Source organism: Saccopteryx bilineata, chromosome 2 (genome assembly GCF_036850765.1).
Source record: "Saccopteryx bilineata isolate mSacBil1 chromosome 2, mSacBil1_pri_phased_curated, whole genome shotgun sequence".
Lineage (NCBI taxonomy): Eukaryota > Metazoa > Chordata > Mammalia > Chiroptera > Emballonuridae > Saccopteryx > Saccopteryx bilineata.
In genome coordinates, this window is record NC_089491.1 from 148,157,412 (window position 1) to 148,183,063 (window position 25,652).

At 39.2% G+C, this 25,652-nt stretch overlaps 1 protein-coding gene and 1 pseudogene across 5 annotated transcripts in view; one reads left to right on the top strand and one right to left on the bottom strand.

The window, feature by feature from the left end:
• LOC136323738 (GTP-binding nuclear protein Ran-like) overlaps positions 1-8,288 on the bottom strand; it is a 28,227-nt pseudogene extending 19,939 nt beyond the window's left edge.
• Positions 1-25,652, top strand: part of TMEM117 (transmembrane protein 117) — a 535,376-nt gene that overhangs the window by 245,999 nt on the left and 263,725 nt on the right. Inside the window, exon 2 of one of the 5 annotated variants that reach the window (XM_066258162.1) lies at positions 1,592-1,751. The exons of the other annotated variants lie outside the window; for them this stretch is intronic. The gene's annotated coding sequence lies outside the window, so the exon portion shown is untranslated. The remainder of the gene's footprint in view (positions 1-1,591; positions 1,752-25,652) is intronic. 5 annotated transcript variants of the gene reach the window in all.

Sequence of the window (25,652 nt, forward strand, 5' to 3'; positions counted from 1 at the left end):
AGATCATAGTATCTAAATGTTCAACTTTACCAATGACAAATTATTTTCAAAAACACTTGTACCAACTTACACCATCACTAGGGCTATTCTATTTGATCCACATTCTCACTAACATTTGGTAATATCAAACATTAATTTATACCAGTCTATTCAGTGTAAAATGATCTCCTTTTGGTCTTAATTTTCATTTCTCTGATTAATAGAGGGTGAACATCTCTTATATTTTTATTATGATTACATGTTTCTTCTGTGAAATGCCTTTTGTTTTGTTATGTCTTTTGTTGACTTTTTTCCTCCCTAGTGTTATTTTTTTATTGTTTTATATTAAAACTCTTTGTCCTAAATATAAAATTACCCTAAAGTACAACAAAAAACACAAACAAAATGTTTTGGAACCCAACAGTGTTTCAGAACATGATGTTGATTCTGTAAAGCATTATTAATATTTTAAAATCTAAAATGGTCTCCAACAACAGAATGTCCATCTCTGCTTAAACACTGTATTTAAAAGTAGATGGCAGATATATTTGGTAGCTAGAAATATGTTTTATGTGTTTTAAACCCAGAATTAAGAGTGGTCTTTCATCCTAAAGCCTTAAATTCTAATATATGTATTATTACTAAGTACTGAATATGGCTCTCACCCTTTTATATTAATTATCACTTATATTAAACTTTGCACTTTATAAAGTTTTTCTATATTTATAGAATTTAGAAATTCGGCATGATAATGACACCATTGCTACTATATCTATTCTATATATATATATATATATATATATTTAAAAGCCTTTTACACTAGTATATCATCATCCTATTGTCAGTGGTAACATAATATTGTTAGATTCAGGGAGTGCTGATACGCTGGGGCTGCCAAGCGTGTAACTATTGAAGGAACAGGGAGTTCTGATAGGGCCCCTGTGAGGCTGAGAACAAAGAAGGTCAGAGACCCTTATCAGAAGTTTATGTTTGAAATTCGCCACTAATCTAAAACTGGCCCCTGTTGCTATGCTGCATGCGACCTCCCTAGCCAATAGCTAAACTGCCACATCTGCTTCTGTATAATGCTTGCTCACTTAGGATATATAAGGACTTAGCTGTAAGCGCCAGGCACGGCTTCCGTTTGCAGCTCCTCGTGAGCACGGTGTCTTCAGACATCTTGGGAGTTCGCCCTTGTGCAGGTTAAACTGGCCAATAAAGTAACATCTAAACTCCTGAAAGTCTTCGAAGTTTGTTCTCGTACCCGGTGGATGCAACAATATCAATCTAAAAGATACTTCTACATTGTTATGCTAACTATTGCAATTATTTTAAATACAATTTAAAAATCGAATTGTGCCCTCAAGTGCTATTTCAGCTGTAAGAGGAAGTGTGTTCTTTGAAGCAGATGCTATCCCTGTTAGGTGTTCTTCTCTCTTTCCTTCCTCTGTATCAGGAAAGGTTACTGTCAGGGGGATAATTATGTATTCACATCATCTTTCCTACCTGGAGACAGGGCATGAATTCCCGAGACCTGTCCTTTCAGTGCTCTTCCCTGGCTCCTGGGCCCCCATGCTAAGTCTAATTACTTGTTGACTTCGTGTATTTACAGGGGCATAACAATGAGCATGGTGGAGTCCAGTGCTGAAGATATTCTTGTGCTGTTGCTTCCTATACGAAAGAGCGCTCTACACTGCTGCTTTCATCGGACGTTTGAACCAGCACTCCCGAGGCAGGAGTGAAAGTTCATCCTAAATCTCGATTCCTAAAGAGTAAGGGAACTAGATTTGGGAGAATTTCTCTGAATCTTTGCTATACCATCTCATAAGGGCAGACTTCCTGAAAATTACATTCAGCTAAATGCTGTGAGGATTAAATATCAGTGATTGATACAGTACGTGTTCATCAAATGTTACCAGGGAAGAAAACAAGTGTTGATTCTGCATTGATATAAATTTACAAATTTGGCATATACCATATTTTGCTATTAATTTATAAGGCTGCCCTTACCAATCCTTTGTTTTTAACATAAGAGCATCTCTCATTTTATAGTCTTTTTGGGGGGACTCCTTTTGTATTGATTTTATTTCCCATAATCTGCTGAAAATTAATTTGATGGGGACTTTATCTCATTTGTTTACATAGTACCTAAGAAAGTGTTTTTATATAATAAATGCTTACAATTTTTGTCTTGGTTGAATTAGTAAATGACCCAGAGTATATTTGCCACATAAATGCAAACTCAAGAAATGTACTTGGCCAGTAGGTATATAACATGTATTCATTTAAACTTTAAAATAAAAATCATAATTATAAGGCCATTAGTATTTCAGGTTGGCTAGTGGTTCAGGGGCTATGTTATAACCATTCTGTCTGGTTCACTATCACCAAGTTATTTCTGGGGACCTTGATCTGAGTATACATTCAAGGTCACCTTCAACTCCGTCTTACAGGGGCTCAAGAGTCCATTTTCAACAACATGAAAAATAGATTGAGAAATATATATTTAGGGGACAGCAAAATGATGCTTTCTCATCTACAAAAGACAGTTGTTAATAATAAATTTTAGCTCTTGTATGTTTAGCTCTTTAAATCTGGACTACTTTTAAATTATACAATTTCTCTTCTTCCTGGAAGAGAGAAATGGTCTTCCTTATTCCCATGTCTAATTATCCCTGAATATAACAATTATAAAATGCTTAAACATACTGTCGCCTTTGCTCCCTTCTTTTCAAGAGAAGAGAAAGAGAAGAAATGAGGTGGGGCTCTTTGAACAATTTTAACTTCTGAAATCACAGTGTCTGGAAAAAGAGAGAGAGTGGCAGAGATATTAAATTTTCCTAAAAGCCATTATGGTGTGTCCTAATTCTGGCTTGTCTTTTTCTTGACTCAATCTTTGTCAGGGCGAATTTTGCTAAAAGAATCTTTATTTCAGTGTTTTCTATGGATTGTAAGACCATGTCTCAAGTTATTCTGCATTATGGAGTTTTCAACCGTATGAATTGTTCTCCTTTACTTAATCTTCCTGCTATAAGTCATCTCAGCACAGTTCACTCCTGACTATCCGTGTTAACAAAGAAGAATGAACCTGAAAGCTAACAATAATGGAAAATGGAGCTAGTCTCTCTTGTGGCTGTTATTTCAGTAGGATATTGAGTGTTTAAAATGTTTTGGCTTGGGGTCCTGGATGTTGCTTCTAACTCTTGATTCCTGCTTACATCCTATTTTGGTCCCATTTTCCACTCCAGAGCTAGGTTTGCACTCCAAGCAGTCTTTATCCTCAGATTCTATTCAGATCCAGACCTGCTTGACTTTCTCTGCTCCTGGCTCAAATCCCAAACAGAAATCTGTCTGGATAGATCAGAAATTCAGATGGTCAAAGGACATTTGTAAGAGTTCTGCTGCAGTTTATTTGAGATTTTGGTGAATTCTATCATGAAATAGTGAAGTTAATTTTAAAAATAGTTTTTACTTTTGTCACTGTAATGCATGAACAGTAGATGAAATCACACAATACTTAACACTTCTTGTTACAATAACCAGGGTCAATTCCTGAGTTTTGTTTCCCAAGAACAACTTTTATCTCATTTTAATTAAATATCATTTTTGTAATTTTGATTTCATAGATAATATTACTTGTTGACATAGATTCCTGTTCTAATTCTTTTCATTTTTTTCTGTGCCACACAGTAAGAACATGTAGTTCTAAATTATGCCTGATTATATTGCTAATTTTACAAAAATATTTAGCCTTATTCAGAATTTTAATGAGTGTATCCAGTTGCTCTATAAAATACTTCTTTGCTTACAAATTGTTTTAGAATTTTTGGAGCAGAAAGTGTGTTGGACTTTTCTTGTTTGTTCTTTAAGAGCAGGGGTCCCCAAACTTTTCACACGGGGGGCCAGTTCATTGTCCCTCAGACCGTTGGAGGGCTGGACTATAAAAAAAACTTATGAACAAATCCCTATGCACATTGCACATATCTTATTTTAAAGTAAAAAAACAAAATGGGAACAAATACAATATTTAAAATAGAGAACAAGTAAATTTAAATCAACAAACTGACCAGTATTTCAATGGGAACTATGCTCCTCTCACTGACCACCAATGAAAGAAGTACCCCTTCCAGAAGTGCAGTGGGTCCGGATAAATGGCCTCAGGGAGCCGCAGTTTGAGGACCCCTGTTTAAGAGCAAGATGTGAAACATAAAAGGTACTCAATGTACACTGTAGTACATAAAACAATTTGCAATGTTTTCCTTTTCCCTTCTTATTTTTAAATGAATGAGCTTACAAATGTATAACATTTGAAGATATCCCTCTCTTCTGCTTTAATATACACTCATATTTACCAGAGGAGTGAATGATGTGTTTTGTTTGTTTTTGTATTTTTCTGAAGTTGGAAATGGGGAGGCAGTCAGACAGACTCCCGCATGCGCCTGACTGGGATCCACCCAGCATGCCCACCAGGGGGCGATGCTCTGCCCATCTGGGGTGTTGCTCTGTTGCAACCAGAGCCATTCTAGCGCCTGAGGCAGAGGCCATAGAGCCATCCTCAGCACCCGGGGCCAACTTTGCTCCAGTGGAGCCTTGGCTGCGGGAAGGGAAGAGAGAGAGAGATAGAAAGGAGAAGAGGAAGGGTGGAGAAGCAGATGGGCGCTTCTCCTGTGTGCCTTGGCCAGGAATTGAACCTGGGACTCCTGCATGCCAGGCTGACGCTCTACCACTGAGCCAATCAGCCAGGACTTGTTTTGTTTGTTTTTTAGGTGAGAAGAGGGGGGATAGTGAGACAGGCTCCTGTATGTGCCCTGATGAGGACCCACCTGACAACCCCATCTGGGGCCGATGCTTGAGTACCGAGCCATTTTTATTTAGCACCTGAGGCTGATGCACTCCAACAGAGCTATCCTTAGTGCTTGAGCCATATTTGAACCAATTGACTCACTTGCTGGGGGAGAGGAAGAATAAGAGAAGGGAAGGATGGAGGGGGGAAGAAGCACATGGTCACTTCTTCTGTGTGCCCTGACTGGGAATCGAACCTGGGCCATTCATACACCGGGCCAATGTTCTATCCATTGAGCCACTGGCCAGGGCATTATTTGCTTCTAAAGCACATTTAACAAGCTCTGAACTTATAAAACAACATTGCTCAAATGTTTTGATATTGGGACCCCTTTACTCCTTTAGTAATTATTGAGGGCCCCAAAATTTACTTTAGAAAATTCTGGAAAATGCAGATTATACAAGCACACCATTCCGTTAACTGATAGAATGATGATGTCATCATGTATCACTTATGGTCTGGAAAATTCTTCTGTACACTTGAGATAATCAGAGTAAAAATGTCAAATAGTTTAGTTTTGTTATAAAAAGAGTTTTGTTGTTGCAGAACTAATAGGGTCTCAGTACCACCAGGGCCCCCAGACAACACTTTAGGAACTGCTGTATAAAACACAAATTGGCAATAACAAGAAATATTTGTAAAGCAGCTTAAAGTTTGCAATATGCTTGCACAAATGTTTTCTATTTTGACTTAATAACACTGTGACATTACAATTATGTTATTGTGCAGGTAGGAAAATATTATGTTCAGGGAAATTAAGTGATTGGCTCAAGGGAGCTCAACTGGTAAAATTAAACTCAACTTCCAATTGCAGAAACTGTGACTTTTTCATTATGTCATATTTTTCTCCAATATCTTTGCAACCTAAAAATTCTCCTTGAAACTAGATTAGTTAAGTCTAGTCCCAGAATATGAGACTGATTTGAGTCAGAACTGGAGTCTCCCATTTAACAAGTGATTCTGTGATGTCTGATCTGGTCTTACGTGACACCTGGAAGTGGCCTTTGGTTCAGGGGTAACCCAAAGGTTTAGGGCTCTTTGTTAGCTAGATCCAGGGAGTTCTGGGATCGTACCTGTCAGGAATTGGTAATTCTGTCTCAGAATATAGTTGTGCTCTTTGGAAAAGCCTGGTAGAGACAAAGGCTTGTGACTGGCCACTCCACTCAGAGTGATTGGATACTTGGACAAATTTGCCAGGCCTTTTCCAGGTTGAGCTGTAGCCAGCCAGTTGACTTTATGCTAAAATGGCCAACAGCCAGTAGCAAAAAATATCAAGTGCTGTTTTGCTGAGAGCTGGCCCTGGTGCATTTATCTCTTTGGAGGACTGCACTGTCCTGTACAGCCTTTAAGCTTTAACCTTTGGGCAAATCAAAATAACAGAGCACCATACACCCTGTAAATCAAAAGGGACAGGGTCAAAACCCACTCGCTTCCTCTGTTGCTGCTCAAAGCTTTGATTCTCCAAGTATTAAACATGAAGAAATATGGGTCACAGGTGTAATGGACACGGTATATGCTGGGAAAGACACTGTATATAAAACTGAAATTTTCTGTGAAATCAGTGAAAAGGAAGGATGAATTTATAGAGGTGGTATAAAAAGTCCTTTGACTATTTTCTTTGCTCTGCAGTAAACTGATAGAGTTTGGTAGAATAAAATGACTGCTTTCTTTTACTTACCTGATGAAAACAAAGCTAAACAAACGAAATCATAACCATCACTACAAAGCTCTTTTGACTGTGAAGAGAAAGTCCATGTTTCCTCACTTGGCATTTGGGTGCCTTGTTGCTCTATGCCCAACTCAAACCACCATTTCCACGTGGTCTCCACTGTGGCGAACACTTGCACGCACCTCCTTCCCAGGTGGGCCTGTGCGCTGCCCACCCACAGTTCCCCACCTTTGCGTTTCTGTTCATGTGGCCCCTCAGCTTTGATTCCTTTGCCTTCATTTCCTTCCTTTGTTGATTTCGACCCATTCTTTGAACCCTTCTTTACCAGACCTACTTGGCCATCTCTTCTTCCTCTACCCTACAGGGAAGGGTTCAGCAAAAACCTTTTTGTTAAAGACAGTAAATGTTTTAGGAAAGGAAAGAATTGATTTTCATCTTCTCATTTTATAAGTCAATTATTGGGTCAAATAGTTTCTTGGGGAGTCTTTTTTCTCCAGGTAGTCATTTATATCTTCCATAAATAGCGATTATTTTGTCTCCTTTCCAATATACCTCTAATTGTATTAACTCTAATAACAGTGGTAATTTTGGAAATCTTGTAATATATTATTAGCCCATGGTAAAGACTGGATTTTATTTTTAGAAAATTTATTCAGCAGTCTAGGTAAAAATTAATGAAACTTAAACCAAAGTTGGGGTGACAGAAAAATAAAAGAAAAAGAATAACTTTCATAATGCAATACTTGGCTTCCAACTGACTACAGAGTCTGGAAGAAGAGACTTTAGAGATTTCAACATTTCCATTTAGAGAACAGAAACATAAGGAGACTGCCTCTTAAAGGTGTTACACCTTTAAATATGGGAGTATTTCTTTATGGTAAATATTTGGGAGGGCAAAAAGGACAAACTACCAAATTGTGTCTAGTCATACCAGCTTTGTTACCATATTTCTTCACTAGCATGCATATTATCATTTAAAATTTTATTAGATCCATAGAAATAAAATGGTATCTCATTGTTCCTTTATGAATTCTTAAAATGTCCTTTCCTAAGTGAGGTCTGACAAATATTCTGTTAATTTTTCTCTTGGTGTCATTTTAATATTAAAATACATTTGGAGATTATCTTTACATATGGTGTGGGGTATGGATTCAACCTTTCCTCCCCGAGGAAAATGCTATCCAATGCTAGAAGGATTTTGGAAGAGAGGAATGTGGCCTAGGGATTCCATGGAAAGAGAATAGCATTAAACCAAAATTTATTTATTAGAAATATTAATTTATTAGGAAATTTAACAAAAACTTTATTAAAAATATATGGGACAAAAAAATATATATATACAATATATGAGACAAACCCCTTACCATGACATTTAAAGGTCTAAACCAGCAATTGAAAACTAGCAGCCAGCAAGCCATTGTAACACCAGCTGATATTTACTGAAGGCTCTCTGGCTCCTTGAGTGTGGCTTTTCCACAAAACACCACCTGCGGGCACACAGGGAGGTGCACCCCATTCCTGCAGGAGTTGAGTGAGCATGTGGCTCCCCTTCCCCCTTTCCCCCTTTCCCCCTTCCCCCCTTTCCCCTCCCCCCTTCCCCCTTTCCCCTTCTTCCATTTCCCCTTTCTCTTCCCCTTTCCCCTCTCCTTTCCAAGGCAATCACAGCCTCAGATTTCACATTCTTCATTTTTCAGGTGCAGAATACAAGGCCCAGAGAGGTTGGGAACCACGAAGTACCTTCTGCTTCTTTCCCTGCAGTGGTCGGCAAACCGGCAAACCGGGGCTGGTGAGCCACATGGTCACTCAACTGGCTCCCCAGCACTGCATATCCTGCTGCCTGTCTCTGAGGGGCCTCTCCCAGTCACCTGACCGACCCACGCCCAGCGCACCTGTGAGCCTGCACGTGGTGTTTTCTGATAGAGCCACACTCAAGGGGCCAAAGAGCCGCATGGGGTTTGCCACCGGCAGTGTGCTGACCACTGGAAAAAAGCAGAAGGTCTTTTGTGGTTCCCAACCTCTCTGGGCTTTGTCTTCCCCACCTGAAAAGTGAAGAATGTGAAAGCTGAAGCTGTGATTGCCTTGGAAAGGAGAGGGGAAAGGGAGCAGGAAGGGAATGGGGGGGGAGGGAAGGGGGAAAGGGGAGCCACATACTCAACTCCTGCAAGTAACCTGGCCAGCTTTATTATATACTGCAGAGAACAAAAGCCATTTGTAAAACAAGGAAGTTTCTGATACAAAGCCATATCTAAGGTTTAAAGGGGAATCCTCTGAAGAGTGCACCACCCCCTACCATGCAAGAGTGTGGGGAAGTACTTAGTCTTAAACTAAGCCCTAGGCCAGGGGTCCCCAAACTACGGCCTGCGGGCCACATGCGGCCCCCTGAGACCATTTATCAGGCCCGCCACACTTCCGGAAGGGGCACCTCTTTCATTGGTGGTCAGTGAGAGGAGTAAAGTACGGTGTCGCTCACGTACAGTACTACAGTACTACTTCCGGTGACGTGGGACGTATGTGTCATGGCTCCAGAAGCGCGTCCTATCACTTGTTAGGGCTAGCAGTGACAAATATGGATCTGGACATTGACCATCTCATTAGCCAAAAGCAGGACCATAGTTCCCATTGAAATACTGGTCAGTTTGTTGATTTAAATTTACTTGTTCTTTATTTTAAATATTGTATTTATTCCCGTTTTGTTTTTTTTTACTTTAAAATAAGATATGTGCAGTGTGCATGGGGATTTGTTCATAGATTTTTTTTATAGTCCGGCCCTCCAACGGTCTGAGGGACAGTAAACTGGCCCCCTGTGTAAAAAGTTTGGGGACCCCTGCCCTAGGCTATGAGGACTTTTTCAGTTTGCAGCCTGTCTTCCACAGAGTTTGGATTTTAAAAACAAGGAAAACCAATGGAAAGTGAAAGCAGAAGATGACATAATCCTACTTACATTGACTGAAGATTACTCTAGTTGTTTGTATAAAACCCAAAGCAGCCCAGTTCTCGAACTGTAGTAGACTTAAAGATGCTGGGCTCTAGCCCTGGCCAGTTGGCTCAGTGGTAGAGCGTCGGCCTAGCGTGCGGAGTACCCGGGTTCGATTCCCGGCCAGGGCACACAGGAGAAGCGCCCATTTGCTTCTCCACCCCTCCGCCGCGCCTTCCTCTCTGTCTCTCTCTTCCCCTCCCGCAGCCAAGGCTCCATTGGAGCAAAGATGGCCCGGGCGCTGGGGATGGCTCTGTGGCCTCTGCCTCGGGCGCTAGAGTGGCTCTCGTCGCAACATGGCGACGCCCAGGATGGGCAGAGCATCGCCCCCTGGTGGGCAGAGCGTTGCCCCTGGTGGGCGCGCCGGGTGGATCCCGGTCGGGCGCATATGGGAGTCTGTCTGTCTCTCCCTGTTTCCAGCTTCAGAAAAATGCGGAAAAAAAAAAGATGCTGGGCTCTAATCCTAGTGGTGGATAATCTGTTATTTTTATTTTTTGGATGAAAATATTTTAAAGCTTGTTTCAAGCCTTTTCTCTCTAGATGTAGCTATATCAATGCCTGGGTATATAGAAACATAATACAAAGAATAGTCTTGCCTGAAAGCTTTGGTCATCCCTGTTACTTTTGGCCGTTTATTATTGGTGCCTGGAACAGTATTCCCTGAGAAAAAAAAAGAGGAGGCCTTTTCCATGAGTGATACTCACCTGAATGTAGTGACTTTTCTAGTAGCGCAGGTTTCTGACAACTCTTAACTTCTCTCAGTGCAGTTTAGCCTTGGTATTGCACACCTGTTGATACAATAGAATGGATGAATTCCAGTGTTGCTTGATTTTGCTTGTGTTATGCAACATAAGTCATATGAACCCCTAAAACTTCTTGTTTCCTGTCAGTGCATTCTCTCTCCATCGTGAACGTATTAGGAAATATCTACCTTCTTAAAAATGTTTCAAAATAATGTGTCCTAACATGAAATTTTGATAAAACTGCCTCTTATTATCTATGTGCTGTGCTAGGTGGTGCTGGGCTCCTCTGAGCACCATCTGCTCCAGAGACCGTGAAGAAACATACCTCCCTTTTCATTTGACCCTTAACAACACACGTTTGTGAGACCTATTTTAGTTTTAAAAAATGTGAAAGAAAAACCTAATTTCCTTTGACTTTCTTTCCCTTTGAAGGATGTTACCTTTCCAATTCCACCCTCTTGTAGAGAGGGGGACTTTTCTTTAATTTACACAAAATTTGTTATATGTATTCGGAATCCACTCTATAAGTTCTCATTTTTCTCTTTCTTTTAGTTTCCTGCTGGTTTTCATGGCTTACCTTATTTCTTTCCCCCTTTTGTGCTAATAATCTTGTTGCTTGAGAATATTTGCCATCATTCCTGTGCCATGTTTGTGCAAGCGATAGGTTTTCCATACTGTGCAAGGTCATGCTTCCTATGTTGTGGTCATTTCTCTTTCTCGGCATCAGTTTGCCTTTCTGTAGAACTACATTCTGATGACAGTGTCACCTGTCCCCTTCTCCCACCACCGTCTGCAGGGGTTCTATGAATGCCGTCACTAGTTTCCTCTTTTCTCCTGCTCCCACGGGCACGTCGCAAGCTCTTGGTAGCAAAACATAATATCATCCTGGAAACACATGTAATGTGCCCAAATGCCATTAATTCTTTTGTTCTCTTTCTGAGGAGGTGACTAAATAGTTTCCTCTATGGGGAATGGACGTATTAAAAGAAATAACATGTGAGCAAGAAGGGCCACCTGATATACCTCAGTAATTTTTTTTTTTTTTTTCATTTTTCTGAAGCTGGAAACAGGGAGAGACAGCCAGACAGACTCCCGCATGCGCCCGACCGGGATCCACCCGGCACGCCCACCAGGGGCGACGCTCTGCCCACCAGGGGGCGATGCTCTGCCCATCCTGGGCGTCGCCATGTTGCGACCAGAGCCACTCTAGCGCCTGGGGCAGAGGCCACAGAGCCATCCCCAGCGCCCGGGCCATCTTTGCTCCAACGGAGCCTCGGCTGCGGGAGGGGAAGAGAGAGACAGAGAGGGAAAGCACGGCGGAGGGGTGGAGAAGCAAATGGGCGCTTTTCCTGTGTGCCCTGGCCGGAATCGAACCCGGGTCCTCCGCACGCTAGGCCGACGCTCTACCGCTGAGCCAACCGGCCAGGGCTATACCTCAGTAATTTTTGAAGTGTGCTACACATGTCCTGTCTGGGAAAAGCTAGAAAGAAAGAAACATGGCCCAAAGTATATTAAAATAGAATCATCAAAAATAATAGGGCAATGACAAATTTATGTTTCCCCCCAAATATCAATATACTTAAGAAATACAGAGGGAAGTGGAGATAGCATTGAAAAAAAATATTGAGGCCCTGGCCAGTTGGCTCAGTGGTAGAGCATTGGCCTGGCATGCGGAAGTCCCAGGTTCGATTCCCGGCCAGGGCACACAGGAGAGGCACCCATCTGCTTCTCCATCCCTCCCCCTCTCGCTCCTCTCTGTCTCTCTCTTCCCCTCCCGCAGCCGAGGCTCCATTGGAACAAAAGATGGCCCGGGCGCTGGGGATGGCTCCTTGGCCTCTGCCCCAGGTGCTAGAGTGGCTCTGGTCGCAACAGAGTGACACCCTGGATGGGCAGAGCATCGCCCCCTGGTGGGTGTGCCGGGTGGATCCCGGTCGGGCGCATGCGGGAGTCTGTCTGACTGCCTCCTGGTTTCCAGCTTCAGAAAAATACAAAAAAAAAAAAAAAAAAAATTGAATACAATGTATGTGATAAAATTTTTTTAAAGGAGCTGATAATGCATTATTCATCTTCTCACCTTTACAGTAGCTCTGGCTGTACCTAATCCTCCAGGGAAATTTCTTTTGCCGTTTGCCTTTAGCCAAACCTGTTGGGAGAAACTGAACTAAATAAAGTAACAGGCAGTGTTAAGAGGTTTATTACCTATCAGTCATTGATTCAAACCCCTGTCAATGCTAACAAAATATCAGAGGTAGTCCTTTTGAAGTCATCTTTTTGTTAAGAGGACTGATTTCTTCATGCAAGGTTAATGTGACATGAATGATATTAATTTAATGCTGAGATCTGTTTCTATCAGAACTGTTTTGCCTTTCATAGTCTGTAAATTATTTATGAATGTGTGCAAATTTACCATAATGCAAGGCCCATAAAGTGGAGCGATATTAATTTTTTTTTCAATTTTTCTCTGCTAGCCTTAATATTTCTTCTTTGGCGTTTAACTCTATGGCTTAAATACTTAATTTGGAAAGCTGATCTTAAATTCTAACCATTTTAATTTGGTTAGTGGAAAGATCTTTTCATTGCTTTTATGCTGTTCAAGTTTCAGAATTTGGTTTGGATAAACCAAAGCTACCTGGATGTTTCTAACACTATTCAAAGAACAAATTAAGCTCTATTTAATTATAATGCCATGGAAACTAAGCACTTCTCAACATTCAGTATTTTTATTTTTTAATGGGTTTACTCTGTTTATGTATTTATTTTCCCATTGGATAGCATCTTCTGAAATACTGTTCTTGTCATTATTCTATTTTTAAACATTTCTTATTGACTTCATTAGGGTGACATCGGTCAATAAAAGCATACATATGGTTTCAAGTGTATAATTGTATAACATATTGTTTTGTGTATCATACTGTGTGTTCATCACACAAATTCAAGTCTTCTTCCATCACATTGGTTCCCCCGTCCTCTCTTCTACCCCCCGTCTAGCAAGCACCACGCTATTGTCTGTCTGTGTCTGTGTTTTCTTTTGCTTAATCCCTTTACCTTTTTCACCCTTCCAAAGTCTGTTCTTTGTATCTATGAGTCAGTTTTTATTTTATTTGTTAGTTTATTTTGTTCATTAGATTCCACATTTAAGTGAAATCATATGATACTTTTCTTTCTCTGACTGGCTTATTTCACTTAGTTTTAATAATGTTAATGCTTCCTATCCAAGAACATGGTATATATTGCCATTTATTTGCCTCCTCCTCACTTTCTTTCTTCAGTATCCTATTATTTTGAGTACAATAGCTTTTTCCTCCTTAATTAAATTTATTCCTAGGTACTTAATTTTTTTGTTGCAATTGTAAATGGGATAGTTTTTTTAGTTTCTCTTTCTGATAGTTCATTAATGGTGTATTAAAATGCCACTAATCTCTGAATATTAATTTTGTGTTCTGCTAATTTACTGATTTATCAGATCTAGTCATTTTTGGGGTGGAATTTTTAGGGGTTTCTATATACCGTATCATATCACCTGCAAATTAGAACAGTTTTCACTTTTTCCTTTTCAATTTGAATGCCATTATTTATTTTTTGTCTGATTGTTGTGGTTAGAACTTCTAGTATGATGTTGAATAAGAGTGGTGAAAGTAAACATCTCTGTCTTATTTCTGATCTTACAGGAAAACCTTGTAGTTTGCTTACTGAATGTGATATTGGCTGTGGGTTTGTCATATATGGCCTTTATCATGTTGAGATATAATCCTTTATTCCCACTTTGCTGAGAGTTTTTAACATAAATGGGTGCCAGGTTTTATCAAAAGTTTTTACTGGCATTTTTTGATATGATCATGTGGTTGTTTTTCTTTATTTTGTTTATATGTGTGTCATGTTAATTGATATGTGGATATTTTACCTACCTTGCATCCCAGAAATACATCCCACTTGCTCATCTTTTTAATATATTTTTTGATTCAGTTTGCTAATATTTTGTAGGAATTTAGTATCTACATTCATCAGGGATATTGGCCTATATATATATTTTTTTCTGTGTTATGTCTTTTTAGGAATTTGGATAATATTGGCATCATAAAATGAGCCTGGGAATCTTCCCTCCTCTTGAATTTTTTGTAATAGTTTGTGAAGGATAGCTGTTAGTTTTTTCTTGAATGTTTAGTAAAATTCACTAGTGAAGCCATCCTGTCCAGGACTTGGGTGTGCTGGGAAGTTTTTGATTCCTGCTTTGATTTCATTAGTTGCAATTGGTCTATTGAGATTCTCTGATTCTTTCTGATTCAGTTTTGGAAGATTGTATGTTTCTAGGAATTTACCCATTTGGCCCAGGTTGTCCAATTTCTTGGCATATAATAGTTCATAATATTTTCTTACAATCCTTTGTATTTCTGTGGTGTCATGTTTATCTTTTCAAAGAACCAGTTCTTGGTTTCATTGGCCATGGAATGCTTTTTTTTTAAGTCTCAGTGACTTATCACTGCTCTGTTATTATTTCCTTCTTTCTACTTTGGGCTTTGTTTATGATTATATTTCTAGTCTTAAGTGTAGGGTTAGATTGTTTGTTCGAGGTTTTTCTTGCTTTTTGAGGTAGGCCTGTAATGCTATGAACTTTCCTCTCAGGACTGCTTTTACTTCTTGTGTGTTCATTATTGTTTGTCTCAAAGGAACTTTTTATTTCTTTCTTGACCTTATTGTTAATTTATTAATTGATTAGTAAAATGTTATTGAGCCTCCGTGTGCTTGTTTTTCAATTTTTTTATTGTAATTGATATTAAGTTTCATACTATTGTATTCAGAGAAGATGCTTCATATGATTTCAATCTTCTTGAATTTATTAAGATTTGTTTTGTGTCCTAACATGTGGTCTATCCCAGAAAATGTTCCACGTGCACTTGAAACAAATGTATATTCTGCATTGTCAGATATAATGTTCTGTGAATATAAATTAAATTCATCTGTTCCAGTATGTCATTTAAGGCCCCGTTGTTTTGTTGATTTTTTAAAATTTTTATTTTTGGTCTGGAAGAGCTATCCATTGATGTCAATGGAGTCTTAAACTCCCTTTCTATGACTGTATTACTGCCATGTCTCCCTTTATGTCCACTAAAATTTTCTTTCTATTTTAGGGGTATGTATATTCACAAGGTTATATCCTCTTGCTGTATTGATTTCTTTAGTATTATGTAATGTACTACTTTGTCTTTTGTTATGGCCTCTACTTTGAAGTCTATTATGTCTGACATAGTATTGCCACCCCACCTTTTTTGTTCTTATTTGTATGAAACATCCTTTCCAAACCTTCTCTTTCAGTCCATGTATCTTTATTCTCCAGATAAAGAGCATACCAAACATCTTGTTGGGTGAAGCCAAAAGACCTTTCTGCAAGACTTGAGCTTCACAGGGTGGTCACCAGAGTTGGAGGTCTGGCTTAGTGTACCCCCCAGGCTGGTGCTGTAGGAAGTGCTCAACCTGGGAACTTGGCATTTGAGGGTGGTGTGGGATAGGGACTCAGGACAGGGAACTTAGTGACTGACCTTCCAGATCTCGCCTCAGGGCCACATCACCCATATCTTCTTCTTATGACTTCCATATGATCTGAGTCACCTTTCCTCTAATGGAGCCTTGTGTAAGTGTCCAAGAGTAAGATCCTATGCATTGGCCCTTCAGGAGAGCACCTGGGTTTCTAGCAGACTCTCCTCTTCCAGGTGGACAGAGTCCCTACTGATTTTCATTGCCTAATGCTATGCTGGCTCTTTTTCTCAGCCCTTGTGTATTCTTCAGTGTATACTTTTACAGCTGAGATATCCCTCTGATTTCTCAACTGCTGTACATGGGTGCAGGGGCCAGCCCTCTCTGTGTCTCCACCCTTCTTACCAGTCTCTTGGTGGCTTCTCTGTAAATCATTGGTCACAATACTTCTGTTTAGTTGTCTTTCAGTTGGTTTTTCAGGTTGAATGCACTATAATTTAGCTTTAAATCTGGATTGATGCTGGGAGGAGGTAAGTGTAGCTTCCACCTACTCCACAGCAATCCTGGAATCACACTTTTTTTTTATTCTTTTCCAAGTGAGAACAGGTGAGATAGACAGACATCCGCATGTGCCCTGACTGGGATCCACCTGGCAACTCTTGTTTGGGGCTGAAGCTCTTCCAATCTGGGTCTATGCTTACAACTGAGCTATTTTTAGCACCTAAGGTGGAGGCTTCATGGAGCTATCCTCAGCACTTGGGGCTGATGCACTCAGACCAGTCGATCCATGGCTGCAGGAGGGGAGGAGAGAAAGAGAAGCGAGGAGGGGTGGAGAAGCAGATGGTCACTTCTCCAAATGTCCTGACTGGGAATCGAACCCTGGACATTCACACACCAGGCTGATGCTCTACCACTGAGAAAAACAGCCAAGGACAACGTTTAGTCTTTTAGATGTTCTCCTTTATGCCACATGATAGATATAATAACATAATATCAGTAGTGATTTATTTATGTTTGGTATGTTTGCATGAATAATTACTGTTTTAAGTATTAAAGAGATAATAAAGTGTTGAGTATATTAGATAGGGTCTTTAATTTTATTCTATAAAGTATAAGATCGTTAAGAAATGCAAAAGAAGGAATGATTCTTTGTCTATAAAGATTAACTGTACAGAAAAATATTACTCTTACCAATGGTTTCTGAAAGGATATCTACAGTGAAGCAGCTGAATTTTTTGTTATTTGTTGACTATATTTCAGACACATAGGAGTATATATATATATCTATAGATATCTATAGATATATATATTTATTTGAAGCTAGAAGCAGGGAAGCTGTCAAACAGACTCTTGCATGTGCCTGACCGGGATCCATCTGGTCTGCCCACCAGGGCATGATGCTCTGAGCATCTGGGGTATTGCTTTGTTGCAGCTGCAGCCATTCTAGAGCCTGAAGTGGAAGCCCTGGAGCCATCCTCAGCTCCCGGGCCAACTTTGCTCCAGTGGGGCCTTGGCTGCAGGAGGGGAAGAGAGAGATAGAGAAGAAAGAGAGGGGAAGGGTGGAGAAGCCGATAGGTGCTTCTTCTGTGCGCCCAGGCCAGGAATCGAACCCGGGACTTCCACACGCCGGGTCAACATTCTACCGCCAAGCCAGTTGACCAGGGCCACATAGGAGTATAGATAGACGATTTTATTTCTGTATTATCTTATTAGCCTGTAGGAATGTTAATATTATTTGTAAGTAAGATGACAATATTGATAAATATGTTCATCAATTTGAAGTTTCTGGAAAAGGCTATTGTGTCTTCTAATCTTTGGTTAGTACTAAGTGCTGGTATTTTATCCAAATTCTTTAATTTATTGCTCCTCTGATGAAGAATTCTCATTTTACAGATGAGAAAATTGGGAGTCAGGGAAGGAACAGTATAACATATTGATTAAAAAGCTGGACTCTGGAAAAAGACCACCTGCTTTAAATCTTGGCATTGCTACTCAGCATCTGAATGATTTTGGTTAGTGAAGTGGATTCATTGGTTGCAGTAGAAACTTTGCCTAGCCCATAGTAAGCTCCATATAGGTGTTAGTTATTATTTTTGCTGTAGTTTTTGTTTTTATATGACCATATAGATTATTCACATCAGTCTAAGATTAGAGTATTTATCTCTTGTTTATACACTATGGCCATGATGCATGCTGCCTTCCTAGTATGATGTGTTGTGGTATATCCTGCCTCTCTTTGAAATTCAAAGGCACATGCAAAAAAATGGGGCACAGGTGAATTTTAGAATTTCTCTTATACAGCAGAGGGATACCTGCATGCTAACTGCTCACTGGTACAGAAGAAAGTAAGTCCAATATTAAAGAATATTTAGCTCATATTCATTTGAGTGTGTGTGTAAATATATACATACATACACATGCAAGCACATACATAATACATGTGTGTGTGTGTGTGTGTTTGTATAGAAATTTTAGGTCTACCGGAAAGTTCTGTTCGTTTCTATCACAACAAGTTTTGACACGTAAGCACGTTTATTTGGTGCATGTGTGCCTCTCTATTTTTATCACTTAATGTATACATACTGATGTAGCAAGTTAACTAAAACAAAGTTGATTCACGTTAGTCTTATGTGTGAAGCGATAGTGTACCCATGGCTACTGATAAAGTTCATTTACGCCACTGTAATTTTTACGAATTTCAACAAGGAAGAAATGCTACAGAAGCATGTAGAAATTTATTGAAAGTGTTTGGTGAAGGTACAGTTTCTGATAGGACATGCAGAAGATGGTTCGAAAAATTTGAAACAGGTGATTTCAACCTTTCTGATAAGCCACGTTCTGGGCTACCATCTTTGATCAATGACGATGTTGTTAAGACCATGTTGGAATAAGATCCTTTTCTGACAACATCGGAGATCGCAGAAAGGCTTAATTCAGCTCAGCAAACCATTTCGGACCATATTCGGAAGATAGGATTGGTGTGAAAATATTGAAGATGGGTGCCACATGAATTAAGTCAGAAGAATTTGGATGATCGAGTTGTCATATGCACATCTCTGCTTGCTCGGAACAAAATCGAGCCCTTCTTGAACCGGGTGATAACTGGGGATGAAAAGTGGATTATCTATAAAAACATTGTAAGGAAAGGGCATATTGTGAACCCGGAAAACCTAGCCCTTCCACCTCTAAACCAAATTTGACTCTGAATAAGAGAATATTGTGTATATGGTGGGACATTCGAGGACCAATACATTATGAGCTTTTAAAACCGAAGGAAAAGCTCAATTCGGCAAAGTATTGTCAGCAACTGGATAATTTAAAGACAGCAGTCCAAGAAAAGAGGCCGGCGATGTTCAATAGGAAGAACATCATACTGCATCATGATAATGCCAGGCCACATGCTGCTTTGGGGACTCGTCAAAAAATTGCAGAACTAGGCTGGGAGATTCTGTCGCATCCACCATATTCTCCGGACTTAGCACCATCCAACTATCACTTGTTTTTGTCCTTACAAAATTTTTTGAAGGGCGAAAAATTCAAAACTGAAGAAGATATCAAACAAGCACTGGTTCAATTTTTCGCATCAAAAGATAAAACATTTTTCAAAAATGGGATATACAAATTGCCCTCATGCTGGCAAGAAATCATTAATAATAATGGCAATTATATTATTTAATAAAGTTTATTGACGGTAAGAAAAATTTGTATTTTGTTTTATTCCAAAAATGGACAGAACTTTCCGGTAAACCGTATATTTCTTCATTTCTAATTTGCCCCTTTGTTAAACTTCACATAATCCTCTATTCTAGGCTTTTTCCCTAGCTTTTAAATATTGTATTTTTAATTGTGTAGTTGTCTCCTCCCATAAGTGCTTTAGCAAATTTTCTTTTTTCACCCATTTGTGGCCTAATATCAAGTTTTGGGTTTTGCTGTATAAGCCTTTGACTGGTAGCTACAGAACACTGATGCAAATTGACTGGAGAAGAATAGAAAAGTTATGTTATTGATAAAGTTAATTTGTATTATATGAGGACTAACAAAATGGGGTTTTCCAATGCCCTGCCCATGTCATCAATCTAGCCAAATTCAGCCTCTACTTATGGGAAGCGCCTGTCAAGGAAACCAATTTACACCAATCATAATCCTCCAACTCAGCTTAGCTAGCTTACCTTAGCATAGAGAACAGGGCCTGCGAGCTTTATGAAGAAATCCCCAAGTTCCTAGGCAGTCATTCCTTGTTTCCTGTTTCCTCTTCTGACTTTCTATAAAACTCACTCCTTCCCCAAATCACTCTGCCCACTGCTTGTGAGGCACTGTAATCTTTCAATTCATGCATTGTTTACCCTTGAAAAACAGACATCAAACTTGTTACTGAGTGGTATTATTTTTGTCATTTGACAATATTATGTGAGAAGCAGTTCACAGACAAGGCAATTCAGAGAAAGGTGTGCCAGGGTCTCACCTCTGTTTCTCTTTGCTTCTTTTGTTCTACCCTCCTTTGTGTGTTGGCTTGATCTTCTAAATCAGGGGTAGTCAACCTTTTCATACCTACCGCCCACTTTTGTATCTCTGTTAGTAGTAAAATTTTCTAACCGCCCACCGGTTTCACAGTAATGGTGATTTATAAAGTAGGAAAGTAACTTTACTTTATAAAATTTATAAAGCAGAGTTACAGCAAGTTAAAGCATATAATAATAATTACTTATCAAGTACTTTATGTCAGATTTTCGCTAAGTTTGGTAGAATAAATCTTCATAAAACAACTTACTATAGATAAATCTATCTTTTTATTTATACTTTGGTTGCTCCGCTACGTCCACCATAAAAGCTGGAACGCCCACTGGTGGGCGGTAGGGACCAGGTTGACTACCACTGTTTTAGGGGTTGGTGGGCCATAAGGTCTCTGCTGCAACTACTTAATTCTGTTTTAGAATGAAAGCAGTTTTGAACAACACTTAAATGAATGTATCTGTGTTCCAATAAAACCATTTACAGATGATTTATAATTATTATTTTTAAAGGAGCCATAGTTTACCAACCCTTGTTCTAGAGCATTTATTGTGATTATCAGTCATTTATCATGTAATGTCTTCTTTTTTTTGTGTTTAATGTGTTTCTCCAGTACTTACCCAACTAGACTGTAAGCTCCATGCAGACAACCTTATTACCTTTTTTTCCTTTTTTAAAGATTTTATTTATTGATTTTACAGAGAGAGGGGTGGGGGGAGTGAGAAGTATCTACTCATATCAACTCATAGTTTCTTCACCTTAGTTGCTCATTTATTGCTTCTCATATGTGCCTTCACCAGGAAAGCCCGGGGTTTCAAAGCGGCAACCTCATTATTCCAGGTTGACACTCTAGCCACTGTGCCACCACAGGCCAGGCCACCTTATTATTCTTAATATTCCATATATCTCTCCTGGTACCGTGAACGTATGTATTCAGACATCAGATGTTTGTGTTTGGCTTAAATACCCATTAACCACAAGATAAACACTTGATACCAATTTACTTTCATTCTGCTGCCCTTTTGCTTGCATACTAAGTTCTTGACGTTGTGTTTATGTGTTGGTTCTTTGCTGAATCCAGGCATCAGCCCATGTTGAGCTGTTGTGTAGTGCTCTCTGTGTTAAAATATATGTTGAAGATCAGGATAAATGCTTTAATGTGCATCCTAAGAAAAGATTTTATGATTTATTTGCTGACAGAATGGTTATGATGAGACCTTTTGCTTAGCCTGCCAACATAGCACTCATTTCTTAGGATAACAGAGTACCATAGGTTGGCCTCCTGACAGAAAGCCTGCTGAGTTTTATCATTTAATAAAATAGAGTACACAGTGTAATTTGTACAATGTCAAACTCCAAAGAACAATTTATAACAATAATGTTTCTATTTACAGTGTGTCACTAAGAAAGGGACAATAAAATGTCAAGTTTGACAATGTCCAGTGATTGATGTAAGGTCAGTGGGGGAAACGTTTCTGTTCTCGGCATTGCAGAGTCAGTTGGCACAACAGAGGGCAGACTGTAATCAACTTTGCATTCTTTTCAAAATTTAAGGCTTTGGAAAGGACAGCAGTCTAGATGTTATATTTACCCATGAGAAATTGAAGTATAAAAACAGAAACAAGTAAAATTTGCCTGTTTCCAGTTATTTTTTCTCTCTCTCTTGTTAGCCTGGAAAAAATCCTGATAGATGTAGTTGGGTCATCAGTTTTTATTCATACAGAATTGCAACCATCTATTTGGATATGTGCTGTTTCTTCCAAATACTACACCCACATTTTCCAGTAACATAGACGGGGGCTGATGAGATTAATTATAAGCCATGGGATTTGTATGACTGGTGAAAGTATAGCCTTCCCAGGAAACACAAGGAGACACTCTGCTTGGGTGCCTCACCTTGGAATACAAATGAGCATGATTTGCCGGTCGCAAAGAAGGGTTGTGCCGATCACAGTGAAGAATCTGATGTGTCAGCTTCTTCTCTTTATAATAAAATAACTCAGAGTTAAATATAGCAATAAGTCATTCTTGTGCCAGTGTGTGGATTTAAATGCTTAACTTTGTTTAGCTATACATTGCATTCTAGATTTTTCATGTATGGATAAAATCATAGATAGGTGGTTTGCAAATATTTATCCATTCTGTAGGTTGCCTTTTCACTCTGGTTTTTCTTTTCTGTGCAGAGCTTTTTTTTTTTAAATTTTATTTATTTATTTTTTACAGAGACAGAGAGTTAGTCAGAGAGAGGGATAGACAGGGACAGACAGGAACGGAGAGAGATGAGAAGCATCAATCATTAGCTTTTCATTGCGTGTTGCAACACCGTAGTTATTTACTGATTGCTTTCTCATATATGCCTTGACCATGGGCCTCCAGCAGACTGAGTAATCCCTTGCTGGAGCCAGCGACCTTGGGTTCAAGCTGGTGGGCTCTTGCTCAAACCAAATGAGCCCGCGCTCGGGCTGGTGACCTTGGGGGGGTCTCGAACCTGGGACCTCTGCATCCTAGTCTGACGCTCTATCCACTGTGCCACCACCTGGTCAGGCTGTGCAGAGCTTTTTTGTTTGATGTAGTTTCCCATGGCTGTTTTTGCTTCTGTTGCTTGTGTTTTTGGTATTACATCCAAGAAATCATCACCAAGAACCATGTCATAAAGAACTCCTCCTGTTTTATTCTAGGACTTTCATCGGTTCAAGTCTTCCATTTAAGTTTTAATCAGTTTTGAGTTGATTTTTGTGTGTGGTGTAAGAGAAGGCTCCAATTTCACTTTTTCTTTAAAAAAAATTTTTTTAATGTTTATTTTATTGATTTTAGAGAGAGAGGAAAGGAGAGAGACAGAGAGGACAGGAACAATGATCTGTTCTTGTATATGCCCTGACCGGGGATTGAACTGACAACTTTTGTCCTTCAGCACACCCAACTATCCGGTCAGGGCCCAATTTCACTTTTTTGCATGTGGATATCCAGTTTTCCCAACACCATTTGTTGAAGAGACTATTCTTTTCCCAACATGTTATCTTGGCACCTTGTTGAGGATCAGTTGCCCATATATACATGTATGTATGTATGTATTTATTTATTTATCTTAAGTGAAAAGTGGGGAGGCAGAGACAGACTCCAACGTGCATCCTGACTGGGATCCATCCATTAGCCCACTAGGGCATGATGTTCTGCCTATCTGGGGCCACTGCTCTGTTGCTTGGCACCTGAGTTATTTTAGCATCTGAGGTGAGGCCATGGAGCCATCCTCAGTGCCTGCAGCCAACTTGCTCCAACCAAGCCATGGCAGCAGTAGAAGAGAGAGATAGATAGAGGGAGAGAAGGGAGAGGAGGAGGGGTGGAGAGGCAGATGGTCATTTCTCCTGTGTCCCCTGTGAGTTGAACCTAGGATGTCCATACACTGGGCTGATGTTCTACCACTGAGTCAACCAGCCAAGGCCGGGCTTAGTTTTCTATTCTGTTCCATTTGTCTGTCTTTATGTTAATACTCTAATATAAAACTACCAGTTAGGATGACCATTATAAAAAAACTAAACAACAAAACAAAACAAAATAGCAGGCGTTGGTGAGGATGTGAAGAAGCTGAAATACTTGTATGTTGTTGATGGAAACATAGACAAGTGTAGCCACTATGGAAAACAGTATGGAGGTTTCTCAAAGTTTTAAAAATAGAAATACTGTATGATCCAGCTAAAGAATTGAAATCAGGATCTCAAAGAGATATATATGTGCACGCTAATGCTCAGTGTAGCATTATTCACAACAGCCAAGATATGAAAGTAATTTAAATGTCCAATGAAGAAGGATTGAATAGAGAAAATAAAAATGTGGTATACATATAATGGAATATTCAGCCTTTAAAGTAGAAATCCTATCATATGTAGCAACATGAATAGACCTTGAAGGCATTGTGTTTAGTGAAATAGCCAGTCACAGGAGGCAGTTACTTTGTGATTTTATTTATATGAGATGTATAAGGGTAGTCAGACTCATAGAAGCAAAAAGTAGAATTGGTGATTGCCAGAGGCTGTGGCAGGGGAAATGGTAGTTGCTGCTCAATGGGTATTAGGTTTCAGTTATGCAGATGAAGAACTTTTAAGTCTGCTGTACAACATTGTTCTTATAGTCAATGATACTGTATTGTACAATGAATATAATTGCTAGGAGGGTAGATCTTATATATATTTTTTACCACAATAAAAAAGAGGAATAATACAAACTCATTACTTTAAATTAGATGTTTCTAAGAGACAGAACCATTTGAGGGACAAAGAGGCAGAACATGTGAGAAAATTGTTTCTTCTTGAAAGAAGGCATGGAGACTGGATGTCCATTTAAGATTCCTTTAGCTATGTGTTTCTATGGTACAAGAATACCTCTGTTGGAAGAAGAATGAACTGGTTTGCATATCATTGTGCATGATTTAGGAATGCTGTCACTAGTATAGGGATGATTTAGTAATGTTAATTTACTAACAGAGTATATTAATATACTAATGGTGGTATTTAAAGAGCTTGTGGATTAAAAAAAACCCAAGGAGAATGAAAAGCAAAGCATAAAAGGATCTACTTTAGCTATGTCACTTATGATGTATCGTGGTCTTTGTTTGATACATGACTATAATAAAACATTGCCATTCAATTAGAGTAAGTTAACTCAAAAATTAATATTGTCCCATGCTTGATTCCATTTAAAGGGTTGGAGGAAAGGAAGAGGATTTTAAGCCATTCCCTATGCATTAGCTTCAATGACAGAATATAAATCATAGTAAGTCATGGACCTCTGCCCAGTTTGCTCTCTGTGTGGTGCATGTCAATGTCAAACTTTAAAAATGTGTGCCTCGCCTAGAAAGGCATGCATTTTGTAATTGGACGAGAGTGAGTGGAATGAATTGGAGGTTAAAATCTGGCCCTTTGGAAATGTTTTGACACTTTACCTAGAAGCCTGCATTTATTAATAATAATGGCTCCTAAATTTTTATTTTGGCTGGTTTGCTGATTATATAGAAAGCCCCAGAAGGAATAATGAAAGAACTGCATTAGTGAAAAGTATTAAAAAATTACCTTTGACATCTTTAGCACAAGGAGCAAGTCCAGATGGTTGATAAAAGTGCATAAATCAATCGATAGGAACATCCATTTTAATTTTTCCTTCATTCCAATATTTAATTTTCTCATTCCTGTTATAAAGATAGATACCAAGAATTTTATTATTACTAAGAAAATCCATCCTGTGAGCATGCATGTCGGTTTTTCTCAAAACTCTCTCCTCATCAATGAATGAATAGAATTAATCAGGGAACACATGCACACATGTACATGTGTGTGAGTAGAGGGGGTACTCAACTAAAGGGAAAAGGGGGAAAAGGAATTAAAATTTCAAAAGTTCATACTGCGTGTCTGGGACTTTGTTAGATACTTTACCTAATTTATATACAACTAATAAATATTTATTATCTGAAAGTTT